Raw genomic sequence first — 16695 nt, forward strand, 5'->3', positions numbered from 1 at the left:
TATGACAACAGACACATGCATTATAGGTTTTGTAAACAAAAACAAAAACAAATGTTATCATATAAAAAATAAATGAACTTGTTAGGAACAATGGACATCCTTGGCTTCAGTTGTTAGCAGAACGTTTCTAAGCCTGCCTCAATCTAATTTTTTTTTTTTGCATTGGTAATATGTATTTCTCCATGATTTATATGATAAAAATGATTTATTACACTTAGTTCATTGCACAGAGTGAGAACTCTTCCTTGTAGAAGTGAATTTCTGTTCTCTGACTTCTACTAGGTGCCAAAGCCACACAGCCTTCCAACTGGCATTGCTCCTGTGTGCAGAGTTCCTTACTAGAGCATGCAGCCCCTCACTTGGGGTTGGCACCCTTTGCACATACTTGATAAAAAGTGACAGTGTGCATTGAGTATTTGTAGTAACATGTGAAATACAAATTTAAGAATTGTTCTCTTTTTCTTTTTGCATTTGTCTTGTACTTCCAAAGACTATCTAGGAACACGGTCATATATTTATGTACTTACTTTAAACAAATTTATTCTAAGTGACTGGTTGCTTTTATGCCTTGAAATTTTTCCTTATACCAAATTCTGATAGATTGTATCTTATACATTACATTCTAGATTAATCTTCTAATAATCTCATTGTTTCAATGTAATGGAACATACAGCACCCATTATAATTTACTAGCCACAGCTTAGTAATAGCATCAGTAGCATAGATTGACTATTATTAGTTTCTGATATCATCTTTATCTCATACTTGTATATTAATATCTCTTTCTGGACTAATATCATGTATATCCATGATACATGATAAATATTTTCTTGGACTTGCTATGGATAAAGCTTCATTTGGGAATAAAGCCAAATAAATAAGGCAAACTAAAGCAAAAGCAACATGCCCACAGAGCTTTTGTATTTATATTAGGAAGCTTACATTCTAGTGCAGAGCCAAAGAGAGATCAAGAAAAGTAACGTGAACAAATAAAACAAGTGTTAGATAGTAAAGAGTCCTATGAGGGGAAAAATAAAACAAGGAAGGAGACATGAAGTTTAAATAAAATGTACAAAAAAAAAAAAAAGGAATAGTAGCTAATACAAAGGACTGACTATGTAGATGGTGGAACTGGGGAATGTAATAGGGTTGGGCCACAAAAATGTTACTGTCTTTTAGCTCACTTATAGTATAAGTCTGAAAGGGTGAAGCATTTTGCTGCTGGGACCATTCCTGCTTTTTATAATCTGACAAAATAGACTAGGACTCTGAAAATCATCATAGATTCAGCCTGAGAAATACTTTGGCCATGCAATATGCTGATGGACTGAATGGTCATACTGAGTGAACAGAATTCTGGTAATAATGTTAGTGTCTTTGGATTTTACTTTCATGCTCTATCTATCACATTTTAATATGGCCTGACATTGGCATTGCTGATAAAATTGATAAGAAATTATTGATAATTATATTATGTAATATAACCAATGTTATAGTATACTGATAAGAAAGCTCATGAAAAATTAATTTAAAACACCTACCCTGAACCGACTGTAAATATTGGGGGCATTTATGTTGATCTATTGCTTTATATGCCAATGGGAGATTCCTGGACAGAAATGGTTAATTATGAAAAAGCTATAGCCTAATACCAGAGCACACTCTATTATGTGGGAAGCATTTATGTTATCTTTGTCCCTTGATCTTGACAAATTAATTAGAATTTCCTTAGTTATAGCCATATCTTTGTTATGTACATGATCCTCAGAATCCTTCTGTTTTTTTTTTTTTTTTCAATGAGCTAACTGAAAGTGACCAAGCATACTGATACCTCCAACTTTGTAGTTCCAGGATTGTGGTGTTGCTCTACAAGGTACCAGCTTAACCTTTCAACTCCCAGGAAGAGGAAGAGGAAGAGGCTGGAAATTGAAGTCATCCCTCTGGCCCAATGGATCAAACAATCATACCACTATTATGAAAACTTAATAAAAACTCTGAACTTCAAAACCCATATGAACTTTCTGCAGTGGTTTTACTTCTGTGATAAACCACCATAGGTTCTTAGCTGCCAGAATCCCCACAGGCATTTTAGTTTTAAGCACATCTCACTGTGACTCCTTGTTTCCTCATGTCAACGTAGCCAGCATTCAGAACTCCATCTTGCCAAGCCAAGGGAAACTCTCATGCTTTCAGACCTATTTTTCTCCATGATGGGAAGAAGTTTTGCTGCCATGCCCTGATAATACTGTGCCTTTCAATGGGGAGCTACACACGGCATCATTTTCATCCATATGGCCCCTAATGGAAACATCCCTGGCTTTCTAATTTGTACAGTTGCCTAATTATTTCACCTCTTCTGTTCTCAACCATCCTTCCAACAATTTGCTCCACTGCCTTTTTTGGTGTTTAAAAAACAAGCAAGCAAGCAAACAACAACAACAACAAAACCCACCCCACAGTTTCCCAGCTGACTCTTTATATTACGCAGTTGATGGAGCATTCTCCTGGAAGACAATGTGTTTGTTGTGTCTTCTTTCTCCCTAGTTGGGAAGAACAGTGGAGAAGGTGTTTCTGTAAGACATCTCTCAAATGTCTTTCATTTAAGTTGTTTTTAGAGATTCCTCAGGAAGAGAGATTACAACCACCAAATTTTCCAGTTAAAGCCTTTGCGATCTGGAGCCACTACAAACAATTTCCTTTACCACTCTGCATCCTTCCTCAGAGAAAATTTTCTAGAAGATAGAAAAAAGGCTATGTGTAGTTCATCTAACTGTGGCCCGTCTACAGAAAATCAAGTGTTATATATGATAATAATAAGTTCACATAAAATATTGATAGTTATAAATTTGATAAGTGTATGAATTAAATAATAAATAACACAAATCTGTTAGAAGCTTGCTAGATCACGTTCTTTGTGGCTGTGTAAAGTTAAGAAAAGATCACTCAACTCTCCACATAAAATCTATTATACTTTTATAGCTAATTGCCACGGACCCAGTCGAATGTTGAAGTTTTTCTATATTTGTGAGTTTAATTTCATTTTAAAAATTAAATATAGACCTCAAACAAAAACATCTTAAATATAGAAGTTTTAAGCATTACAATCTATGACAAATAAATTAGTTTGTACAATTTAAAGTAATGAGTGATATTATTATGCACATTTTCATGCATGACAATTATTCAACAATTATTCTAGCCTACCCTAGAAATCCTAGAATGGATTTTGTTGATACAATATTAAAATGGCCCCTTCAGCTCTGACAGAAAATAATATAAAGACACTGACGTAGCAGTTAGCAATATCAACCCTTTCCTTGAATCATTTATTTTCCTACCATTAATCATAAGGCATCTATCTTCCTAAAAATGTACACTTCCACAAACCCAGCTTTCTAAAATCAAATGATCTTTAATAAGGATGTCAGGAATCCAGAATGGAGGAAGATACTTTCTTCAATAAACAATGTTGAGAAAACTGCATTTTCATGAGCAGAAGATTGAAAAAAAAAAGAGAGAGAGACTTCTCTCATGCCATAATTTTAGAAATCCATTTAAATTTCATTACAGACTTAAAGACCCAAAACCACAAAACTACCAAAAGAAAATATAGGGGAAAGCTTCTTGAAACAGCTTTTAGCAAAGATTTTGGCTGTATCAGAAAAGTATAAACAATAAAACAAATGTGGGAAAGTGGGGCTATATTAAACTTAAGAGTTCAAAAGAGAAAAGAGAACAACCAACAAAATGAAAAGAAACTCTATAGAACAAGAGTGAATACATTCAAGGCATGTACCTCATAAAGAATTAATATTGCAAAATATATTAGGAATCTCTATAGCTACACACACATGAGAGAGAGGGAGAGAGAGGGAGAGGAAGGAAGGGAGAGAGAGAGAGAGAGAGAGAGAGAGAGAGAGAGAGAGAGAGAGAGGAATACACACTTCTCCAAAGATGATATAGGCAAAGCTAACAGTTATAAATATAAAAAGGGTTCAACATCACTAATCAGAAAATGTTAGCATAGCTGTTATAAAAATGATGAAAATGAGGCTTGGGAAAAATGAGGAAACAGAACCCTTGTATATTGTTGGTGTAAATATAAGTTTGTGCAGCCATTAAAGAAAGTAGTATGCATTTCTTTGAAAAACAAAAAAATATTTCTTATTTGGTTATTTTTTATGCCCTCTCATTGTTTTTTATTAAATATTTGAACCAATAATATTCTTCAGTTGAATATGATTATGGATTTTTCTTGTCTTCTTATTGTTTATGCCCTCTCATTGCTTTTATTAAATATTTGACCCAGAAATCTTAATTCTAGGTATATTTCCAAAGAAATGAGGATCAGGATCCGGTAAAGATTTATGTACTTCCATGTACATTGGCATTTTTCATGGTTTCCAGAAGAGGCATACAAGCAACTAAGCGTTGATAAATGGACAGATTAAGAATATATTGTTTGGTCCAGGAAGCAAGTAGGCTAACTACAGATCTTTACTTCTCCAACCCAGTTCCACAATATCAACCCCCAGTAGAACACCTGTGCCGTCCTCCCCCCTCTATGCTCCCATCTCCACAAAGATCTCAAAGATCTTTACGTCCAACCTTCTTCCCCAGTCATCCGACTGTCTCAGGTCCCCAACTTCATTAGATGTTCCCTAGAACCCAGAGGACCGACTAGGCCAACAAAGCAGGTAGGCTACCCTCAGATCTTCACTCTCCTTCCTTTCTTCCAAATCCAGTTGCCCGTTCTCATCCCAGCTCTGTAACAGACTACCCTCTGTAGCCTCTCTTCATTCTCTGTCCCCATTCCCAGAGGACTAAGCAAATCCTGGTGGGAAACCCTGCTTTCCTTCATCCAGTGGACCTGTTTAAAATCCTCACTCTAGTCCATCTCCGTTACTAAACATCAGCTCCCTATACTTAGAAACACACTGTACCTGGGAACCCAGTACCCACAACTAGCAGGATCCCAGGAACTATTTCTGCCAGACAACACTAGTAACGATACACTCCTAAGAATCAGAGAGGGCAACCAAAACCAAGGGGAAAATACACACCCAACAAAATGAAGATCAGCTATCAGCACCTAGAAATAATCATCTCAAACCCTGGTGCCTAGATTGCAGAATAAATATACAATTAATAATGGCCACAGATACGTACTTGCTAGACTTAACAACCATACCACAGGAAACCCTGAGAAATATAAAATAGCTGAAGCACAAGAAAAAGACTTTAAAATGGCTTTTATGAATATGATACAGGTTCTTAAAGAGGAAATGGATAAATCTCTTAAACCCATTGAAAACAAAAAGCAAACAAAAACAGTGGAAAGAAATGAACAAAACAGTTTAAGACCTGAAGATGGAAATAAAGTTAATAAGGAAGACCAGAACTGAGGGAAATCTAGAAATGAAAATTTCATGAACTTAAGCAGGAACCTAGGGATCAAATCTCACCAACAGAATAAAAGATATGGAAGAGAGAATCTCAGCTATTGAAGATAAGATAGAAGAAATAAATATCTCAAAGGAAATGATAAATCTAAAAATTGATGTTTACAAAATATTCTAGAAACCTGGCACACTATGAAATGGACAAATCTACAAATAGTAGGAATAGAAAATTAGGAGAAGAAATACAGGTCAAAGAACAGAAAAGATTTTCAAAAAAATTGTAGAAGAAAATTTCCTTAACCTAAAGAAGGAGATGCTTATCAAGGTACAAGAAGCATATAGAACACCAAGAAATTGGACCAGAAAATAAATTTCCCTTATCACATAATAATCAAAACACTAAAGGTACAGAACAAAGAAAGAATATTAAAAGATGCAAGATTAAAAAAAAAAAACAAAGAAAACAAGTAGCATATAAAGGCAGACCTATGAGAATAACATGTGAATTCTCAATGGAGACTCTGAAGGCCAGAAGAGCCTGGCCAGATGTTAGACAAACTCCCAGTGGCCATCTCAGATTACTATACCCAAAAAAACTTTCAACCACAATAGATGAAGAAAGATATTCCAAGATAAACCACATTTAAGCAGTTTCTTATCTACAAATTCAGTCCTGCAAAAAGTACTAGAAGGAAAACCTCAACTTGAAGAAGTTAACCACACTCAAGAAAACACACAGACCAGTAAATCAAAGAGGTGGGGATGGGGGGTGGTTTGCAATGGAGAGATGCAACAAGAACAAAATAATAGGCATCAACAAACAGTGCTCATGATAATCTCAAAATCAGTGGTCTCAGTTCTCCCAGAAAAAGACACAGACTTAGGGGCTAGAGAGATGGCTCAAATGTTAAGAGCGCTGGCTGCTCTTCCAGATGTCCTAAATTCATTTCCCAGCAACCACATGGTGACTCATAACCATCTATAATGTGATCTGATGCTTTCTTCTGGCCTGCAGATGTACATTCAGGCAGAGTAGTGTATACATAATAAATAAATAGATAGATAGATAGATAGATAGATAGATAGATAGATAAATCTTAAAAGAAAAAAAAAGGGGGGGGGGGAGAGAGACACAGACTACCAGAACAGCTTTGAAACAGGATCCATCCTTCTTCTGCACCCAAGAAACGCACGTTAATATCAAGGATGTGCATCACCTCTTCCAAGGACCTAGGAAGCAAGCTGGTGTAAACATTTTAATATCTGACAAAATAGACTTCAAACCAAAACTGTTCAGAAGCGTTAAAGACACTATGTATACACTGAAGGTAAAATCCACCAACAAAGCCTAATGATGTTATGTATGAAAATGTCTTATCTTCAATTTTACGAAGACCATTTCAGTATGTGATAGATCCTGGGGGCATTAAACTTCTATTTATCGGATGTAATTCTAACAAGTACATTTAACCTTCAGAAATGCTTTAATAGTTTGTGGTGGAACATTCATTAAAGAGACTGAACACAAAGTTGGGAAAACAGTTTAAAGGGGGACTTTAAATTCTTATAAGATCGAAACCATATATACAGAAGAACCCTCTAAGTTTACTGACAAGTTTTCATAAAGTATACATCAAAATAAATAGCCATATACATGTATATTCACACATTTGCTCTATATATACATATATAAATTGAGTATATATTTGTAAGCTTGGTGTATATACAAATATCTATTTTATGAATATATGCCCAATTTTATGAGCAGGCACAATAATATTTACTCAATTTTAATTTATCATAAAATAGTTTGTAAAAAAAACCATCTTGTTAAACTCAATGACTCTCACTTGAAGATAGACACATTTAAAAAAGGAATATTTCTCCTAATTTATACTAAGTGGTTTAAATCAAACATTGCTACAGTAGATTTTCCAGGAGGATTACAGACTTTTTATTTTGGGCCCTTTTCATGGAATCTGGTGATCTCACTTAAATCTGGGCCTGAAGGCTTATAGGGCATCTGTGTGTGTGTGTGTGTGTGTGTGTGTGTGTGTGTGTGTGTGTGTGTGTTGAAGCATTAATATGTGTAACATTTAATATAAATGTAAATTTATATGTACATAAAAAGAACCTCAGTAGTAACTTTAACCACAGTTCTTAGAAGAAAAATTAACTATCCCTTTGCTTTGTTCTGTTTATAGTTTTTATTTTGGTAGTTCCCATCACGTGAACCTGTTTTTTCTTTCCTTATCGAAACCCTCCATGGTGCATCAGAGCCAGCAAGGAGCATTTTGTGACTTATGTGAACACTGAATGCTTAAAAAAGAAACCACTTCTTTCAAAAAGCAGCTTGAAATCTCAAAAATCATATGAAACCAAAGAGAATGCCCTGCAGGGGAGAGTGACCCTTTGTAGTTATCAGTCAGCCGTGCCTTACCTTGCTGCACAAAGGAGCACCCTCTCGCTGGAACCTGGGGCTGAAGCCCCACAGACGTGGTATGTCAACGAGCCAAAGGGCCTTCACAAATCATCCGCGCCCTCATTTCACGTTGAAAGCACATGCATCTGGCACCGTCATGCTTGGCTGGTGCTAGCTTGTGGCATATGAACAGCTGAAGAATAAATTTAGGGACATTATTAACCATGACCAAAATGTGCTGCTCTATTTCACAAGTTTAAAATAACAGCTCCTGTTTCCCATTTTCATATTCTAGGATGTGCATTTCAGTGTGTTATTAGCAAACTCATAATCAGCTCATAAGGCAGACATTGGTGGGGCATGTGCCTATTTTTCAGCAAACAACAACAAAACAGCCAAAAGAAATTCTAAACTGATAGTTTAAAAGGCATATGACACATTTAAATTTGGGTGAGAAATGGGCCATCTTTGTGTATCAAGAAACAGTATCAAGGTTTTTGTGTACGAGCACCACTTATATCTTGATGCAGCCAGTGACACAAACCCTCGGCTTCGCCTACAAAGAGAGGACATCACAGAAAAGGAACTGTGTGGAGACAGCAAATATAGGACATTGCTAGAAAAAGACCTGGGCATCAATGACTGCAGAATATGGGGGCAACAAGAATAAAATCACAGCCATGTAACGTGTCACTGGAGATACAACACCAGGGAGAGAATAAGGACACAGCAGGTTAAAGGTAGGGAGAAGAGTGTGATGTTTGTCTTTTGACAGTTTATTAGTCAGACATGGGCTGGTAAATCTGTTAATATTGGCTTGTTATACAAAGTTGAGAGGATAGAGGCAATTCCCTTTTGTGCATCTAGCTGCTGCTAACAAAGGAAAGATGCTGCCTTGCCATTAGGTCTGTCCTCCTCAGCCCAGAGCAGAAGGCACATGAGTTGGGAGAGGCACTGCCTCCTACGCTTCCAGGATAGGGTCATTCTGGACTGAATCTTGGACATGAATTTACAGTTTCCCATTATGTTGATGCACATTATAAAATAGATATTGGGAGTGAAAAAAATGTACCTGTGCCCTATATTGGAAATTCATCACCACTACTTGTTACTGGAAATTCATTACAAATACTTATTATTATTCATTATCTGAGGTAACCTATCTCTGTAAAGTGTCTATAAACCCCGAGTCTTTTTTGAACTCTCAGCCTCCTCAATGCTAGGATTACAGTCATAAACCACATGTCTATCTCCAGAAATGCTTATTTTAACAGAGTATATCATATAACAAGATGGGGATGGTTAAAGGTGACTCTGTTCCAAGTCACCATATTGCACCAATTTGTTATACATGGTTCAGAAAGTTATGGGACAATAAAGGCAACTTTTATTATATCTTTGCATAAGAACTATATTTGCATTTGTTTAAAATGGTTATAAAATATGTCAACTACTAATTACTAGAGAACAATGTTTTCTGCACAGAGCTCAGCCTAGAGTGGGGACTTTGAGCACAGATTGATGACTGATAAGTGGGAAATAATTTTTATCTATTCTTTTTTTTCTTTAGTATTTACATTTATAGGAAGAGAGAAAGCTGTGGCGTTTGTAACATTTACAAGAAACACATTTTTAATAGTTGGGCTTTGCTATAACCTCAGAGCTTAAAATCTACCTCTAGGATTTCAACAGACTCACAACCCAAAACCTAAGACCCAAACACTTCACATGACCAAGGGGATCTTGTCAGTACTTTAATGCTGTGTACATCAGCCTGTAGCAGAGGCAGCTACAAAAGGCACTCCTGTCACCCCTGCCCAGCACCGTGTATTACAGCAAGCCCAGCTTGTATTCCACCATCAAGTGTGGCTCGCCCATCAGCTCACTCTGTGATGGATCGTTAAGAATATCCTCAAAACCAATGATCTCATCATTGCCCCTCAAAATGTCCAGTGAGAGGTTTGAGCTCTGAAGAAATGGAAGACGCTGAACCTGCTGCAACCACCTTGAACTCCATCTGTAGCTTCAGGGGAGCAAACAGCCCCTGGATGTTCCTCAGGGTGGAAAAGTTCATCTTGTCTTGGTTGAGCTGGAATTTTTTTCTGATAATTCAAGAGGGTGACTGGGCAAAAGTTCATTCTTCACACAAGAAAACCCTTTCCGGAGAAGATCATGACTCTCGAAAGGCCTGCTCGCTGAGAGCTCTGTGGCTGGAACACTGTCCTTCAGCTGCGACCCAAGGCCTCTGGAGTCCATCTTGGAAACAGCGTTGTGAACGCCTCCTCCAACCCTGCCCCAGTCGGCCAACCATTTTATCCATTCTTTTACTGACAAAACCTAGGTCGTATTCCATTATTAAGTCCTGTGAGCAGTGCCAGCATAAGCCTGATCGTGAGTCTGTATTATATGATGACTTCATTGTCTTTAGGCATACATGTAGGAATGCTATACCTAAGTCATAGAGTACTTCTACTTTTGGTAAAATTGTGTATATGAATAGGGTAGCCTGTGATGTTTTGATGCATGCATTACGATGTAGAATGTTTCAAAATGGATAAATAGATATATATTGAATATGAATTATATATACATACATATATAATTGAAATATTTATTACATTATATTATATACATACATATGTATGTTTCTAGTCACTCTCTATTTCTTTCTACTCACAGTGGTCAGATGCAGCCAGGAGCCCCTTGGGCATGAAGCTAACATCAAGTTTCTCTGTGGAGAAGGGTTTGATAGTCCTCCCCAACCGGCAAATAAGAAGGGGTGAGTATTAATGATGTGATACATTTTCGCCATCAACAGAAACGCTAAATTAACGTTCTGGTTTGAGGATCTTTGTATATGTATAAGTTGCATTTTAGGTTAACTTTAGTGCAACTTGCACAAATTATAACCTGAAACTACAAGCGATTTTTTTTCAGATATCAATATATCTATGGTAGTAGCATATACTAGTTTCATCTAATCTTCCAAGGAGCCGTGACCTATGGTACACACTAGGATTCTGTGATTATTTGTTTGATTGCTTGTTTGTTTCATTTGCGGTTCTGGGACTGGACCCAGGCAAGAGCTCTACCCCTAAGCCATTTAGGAAGGAGGGTGTCAAGCCCTCAATGTTTCTGCTCCAACCTCCACAGTGCTGAGACACAGAGGCCTGCACCACCATGCCTAGCACACTGGACCTTTGCATCTGTAGCGTTATTCATGAGCTTGCTTTTCATTAGGAAATGTGAAAGTAGTAAAAAAAAAATGTAGCAACAGCACTAAGCAATAATTACTTTCTAGTCATTCTGAATTAAGATGGGAAGCTATCCAGATTACACAATCAGCCCTGCTTGTACACTTGGCTCAACTTACATGGCTTATACATGGTTAAGTTTTGAAATAACTACATTTCCAAATATTATTAATCTTTTAAAATCCAATAGTGGGGGAGGGACATTGAAGACACTGGAGAAACTGAATCTTTCCAATAAAGATAACAAGGAGCTGTAAACGGGTAGAACATTCCCAGTCCACTCTGCAGTTATTTGGACACTGACTGTCACTTCTTACACATTGCTCCTGCTTCTCCCATCATACTCAGCGGAGATACAATTTTGTTCCTCTTAATTTTTTTTTTTATTTTTTCTTGACATTAAATACTTACTTTTAAGAATTAAATTATATTGCATCTTCCCTCCTTTTTCCTCCCTCCATCCTCTCTGTTGTGCTCTGGCCAACCAGCTTGCTTCCTGCCAAATTCATGGCCTCCTTTTCTTTGTTATTGCATAATACACAGACACAGCACACAGAGTTCATTTAGTGCTGCTTGTGTGTATGTGACTTCAGGGCCAACCTCTTGTTATCAAACAACCAATTAGCAGGTTCTCCCCTGGGGAAGACTAATTCTTTCCCTCTTAGCACTCTTTAGCTGCCTATTGTTCTTTGCCTAAGGGTGAGGCCCCCCTGAGATTCTCACTTTCCACATTAGTATGTCTATTGGTGGTGCCTTTGTTCAGGTCTTATTTGGGAAAACATATGGAGGTATCATGGCTGCAGATCCCTTGTAATTTCTAGAATAAACCACTCTAATGACCAGAATAGCAAGATATCCCTAAAAATACAAAAGTGGCACTCATGCCTAGTTGGTAACCAATAACTCTCTGACTGGACTCAACAGGACTCAACATTCCCAGCACTGAGGATTTAGCTAACTATTCAGGGCTAGTGAGGGTATCGATCTTAGAGGAAAACCTCCGACAACCATTTTCCTAAACACATGTAATTCCCAACTGCATTCTAAATACTTATCCTTGTGGCCTCAGGTAAGTGTAGCTCTCACCCATCATCAATGGAGCCTCTCTATGGAGAAGACAAAGACTTCCAGAAAATACCACTGATCAGCACGCTCAGAACAACTGACTGTCCCAATGGAGACCTCTGTAACAGAATTCCTGCACCGGAAGCTCAGGGAACATCACAGAAGAGGGAGTGGAAAGGTTATCAAAGCTGGAGGACCAGGAAAACTACTGTGAGATTGTGCCCTCTTAATATCTAATGCTTCTTCAAAAGCTTCTGCAAAGAAAGAATATTTCTGAAGGATTCAGAAAGTGCCTATGAATTTTTCCAGGTATTGTCCCCCCCTTTTGAGAATTTTTCCATAACAGTATCCCAGGTCATTTCATCATTCATTCCATTTTCCTAGAGTATCAGTGACATTTCTCAGGGTGAATACCTAGGAGTGTGGGGTGTATTCATACTTTTACTTTCAACAACATATGAATAAAGAAATTAAAGCATCACAGTAGAGGCAGTACTAGTGAGAGTGGTACCAGCATCAGCATCAGTACTAACTCTCAGTGGGAAAGGACTAGGGAAACATCTGTTACTTCCAAGGATGCTCACAGTATCCCTGACAGATGGCTATTATTGTCATCATCATTTTACCAAGGCACAAAGGGCTCAAGAAAATTATCACAAGTCAGAGATTGTAGGCAGTCTCTATATTGTGATACTATCACCAGATACCATCAGTTCCTCTCTAGCATGGTTTCTTTCTTTCTTGCCTTTAATCCCCTCTTCCCTTTTTGCCTCTCCCCTTCCTTCTCTCTCTTTATTTCATTATTTTCTATTTGTTCTTAATTATGTTCAGCTTGCTGTTCACCACAGCATCATTTGTCTCTTTTGTGCTTTTCACTGGAATATTATTCATTGTTCAGTATTTAGTGTGATGGGCACAAACTGTGTAAGTTGTAGGCAAATAATTTCTAATTATAAAGCTTTTAAAGCTACTTATTTTTTATGTAGTTTCTAGCTAAATGTTTTTTTAAATCTTGTAGAAATTTAATTTAAAAAAATGGCTAAATGATGGGGAAAAACTGACCTTAAATTGAGCTAGGACTATTTATTACCTTTGCTTTTTTTTTTTTTTTTTTTTTGCTTTGAAATAAAAACTAGCTATCTATGTTTATTATAACCTTAAAATATATTGCAACAAATAGAAAATCAGTTTGTGGGATCTTTCCATGGGCACTCAAGATTGTTTATTTCTTTGCTCCAACCCTATCACTCCATTGTGCTTCCAGATAGACTCACAAAAAGGCCTCTTGGGTAATCACAATGGCTCAGAGGCTAAAAGAGCTTGGGGGCACAAGCTGGACACCTGGGTTCAATCCTGGGCACCCCTTGTGGGAAGAGACAACAGACTCCTAAAGGGTATGCTTTAATCTCCACACACACACAGATCACCACGAATAGCAGTAGAAAACAACAATGTTGCATTGTGAATAAAGTGATTTTAGTGACTCTTCCTCAGTGTTTCACTTTCACACCTAGAGATGAAGCTTGACATTGGGCTTGCTGATTCAGCAGCTAAAATTTGTCCTCATCACCAGAATTGGCTTGGAATTCAGACACTTGAGTTGTATGCCCCTCATCTCCCTGTAAATAGTGAAACCCACTTAGATCAGACTTTATGTATCTTAGAAAATGAGAAGCTTCCCCCAGGGCCCTCATCCCTCTACAACAAGGACAGTGGTGCATTGTGAGAGACCTCCACTCCCCAGAACTCTGCGTAATAAATTGTATGACATCAATGGGCCATAAAGAACAAACAAAAGCCCGTTAATGGAATAGGGCACCAACCATTGAAGCATTTGGGGGTTGGAAGCTGCTCCTAATGGCCTGCAGGCTGTGGGCATTCACAGATAAGCAGGCCTCAAGAAAGTGAGACTGGCTCCTGGCCAATAGCCTGGGCCAGGTGTGTTCACATGTGTGGGCTTGTGTGAGGCTGCACGCATGTGCATGTGGAGGCCAGAGGTTGGCATTAGGCATCTTCCTCTATCTCTCCCCAGCTATTGAGATAAGTGTCTTACTGAGCCCAGAGCTCATCTATTTGACTGGTCCAGGCAGCCAGCTTGTTCTGAGGGTCATTTTATTCTGCTCACCACATGTTGGAACTAAAGGTGGGCCACCAAGCCCACTCAGAACTTAGGTGGGTGCTGGGGAATCTGAACTCTGCTGTCCACATTTGGCGTGGCATGCACCTTATCTGCTGAGCCATCTCCCCAGCCAGACTTATTCTAACAATTCTTTTGAGTTGGAAAAGAACAAAATAGTTACCAGGAGCAAACCCAGAATTCTAGATTCCATACTTTAGACAACACCAACCCTCTGTCCCCCAATCCAATGTTCCAAATATCTATCCAAAGGCAGGAGCACCACACTGGTGTTGAGTCAGTTTCCTGTGTGACCTATAAAACACCAATTTGAAAAACTACACAGTAAGTGATGAAGACAGACTAAGACTCATACCACTCATTTTTATCTTAGCCCACTTCCAATAAGAAACATTTGGTGTTATAAGCAACAAAAAAAATACACTAAACGATATTAAAATATATTTAAGTTTTTCATTCTTCAGTGCTAGTGCGGTTAATATTCATTGATTGATGACTTGCTAGGGTTCAGATTCTCCAAGGAGACAAATCTTCCTTTGGGTATGCCTGAGAGAGATTATGTTTTCTTGGTTAACTGAGGTGGGAAGACCGGTCTACTGAGGGTGGAACCATTCCATAGGCTGGGGTCCAAGACAGACTAAAAAGGGAAAAGCTAGCTAAGCACAAGCGCCCAGCATCTGTCTCTCTGTTTTCTGACAGCAACAGCAATGTGACCTCAGGCTCCTCCTGCTAGAACTTCTATACCAAGATGGACACACCCTCAAACTGTAAGCCAGAATAATCTCCTTTTCCATAAGGTTCTTTTGTGAGAGTACAGAAAAAGTAACCCCGACAAGTGCTAATCTAAGATAAAGATGATCATATCACATAAATCATGAACTTAACTGAGTTCACTTAGTTATATTTAAAACTATCTGGGATCATTTTGTTCTCCTTTTGAGACAGGGTCTCACTGTGTAACCCAGACTCACCTTGAGCTGCCAACCCTCCTGCCCTTGGTGCTGAGATTACAGTCATTCACCACCAGGCCTAGCAATGTTCACCAATATAGTAGATAACTAAATAACTTTTCTAATTTGTTTATAGGATGTAGGTGGAGCCTCCCTCATCTGTAAATTCAAGGCTAAGTTAAGCAAGTGTTAGTTACACCGGTGTACTTACACCAAGAACAACAGTCTTCTCTTTGTAAGATTGGAATTTATCCTCACAGAAATATGGTCAGGCAGACCCTGTAGGGTTCATATTTAATACCACCCTTTAGACAGTGTGATGGAGAAGCTAAAACACTTGATGAATTCCTTGGGAGTCAAATAAGCCTGCAATTGGATTTGCCAAAATTCCGGACAAAGTCCTGTTCAGGCCACTAGGTGTGCCAGTGTTTTTACTTATGGCCTGTGCAGCTGAAGGCTGTCTTCTCATAGGATGGGAAAACCTACACATCCTAAACCATGGCTTGTTGAACTCATACTTGGGCTTTTTGAGCTATTCAGGTAATTCTGAACTTGACCTCAGAATAGCATATGCTACTCTTGAACGTCCCTAATGAGGTCCAGGTTCACGTTCACTGAGAACAGGCCTGTTAGCACTGTGCTCACAAGTTCTCAAGCAATCCCAGTGCTCTCCCAGTTGCATTTGGCCTCATAGTCACAATGTATTTGATATTTTTGCAATAGAGAATCTTTGAATTCATTACTCTGAGCCTTCGACTAGACCTTGTCTCTTGTCTTTATCAATGATTAATGATCCACATGAGCGTGTCTTTGACTCCTCTTATTTTTTCACTCATCATATTTTATAATACACATAGCCTTAGGCAATAAAGGCTTATCCAAGGGAAAATTATTGGCTATTCATCTTCTGGCCATCCATAAATCTTCTTCACACTTCCAGATGCTGTTTTGTTTGCTCTTAACTGTCTGCCATACACCTATCCCTTCACCGTGCTGCACCCTCACCCCAGCGTTTTCTTCTCCAGACTCCAAGCGTATAGCCATTTTGCTTATCTTCATTTACCTGGGGATGTTTAAGGCCCTAATCAGGACTTCTTTTAATATCTATAGCATAGGATAAGGTAAGCACACATATGTCCTTTCACTTCTAAGCTTCCTGGCAGGCATGCTTAATGCTTTGAAGTGTTGTAATAGCCTAGGAGTGAAGCTACTTAGCCATTGACATGCTTTCCAGAAATCACGTGTCTCGCATTGGATTTAATTTATGGGCTTATTTCAGATCCACAACACTGTACCAAAAAGTACAAATATGTACATATAAATATAAATGCACAAAGGAAAAGCTAAATAAATGGCAAAAAATAATATGTTTCTGAACCTTTCATGTAAAATGTCTTTTGCTTTTGCACTAGGCAGACACTGAGAACTGCTCTCTTAGTATTTCTGAGGCTGAAACTTGCTATAG

The 16695-nt window shown here is 38.1% G+C and overlaps 1 pseudogene across 1 annotated transcript; it reads right to left on the reverse strand.

Moving 5' to 3' along the window:
• Window positions 1-9429: 9429 nt before the first annotated feature.
• Window positions 9430-10128, reverse strand: LOC311597624 (proteasome maturation protein-like; annotated as a pseudogene). The gene has a single exon. The product of its transcript is annotated as a proteasome maturation protein-like (transcript).
• Between the last annotated feature and the right edge of the window lie 6567 nt (window positions 10129-16695).

Source organism: Acomys minous, assembly GCF_964271855.1.
Source record: "Acomys minous genome assembly, chromosome: 5".
In the NCBI taxonomy this organism is placed as follows: Eukaryota; Metazoa; Chordata; class Mammalia; order Rodentia; family Muridae; genus Acomys; species Acomys minous.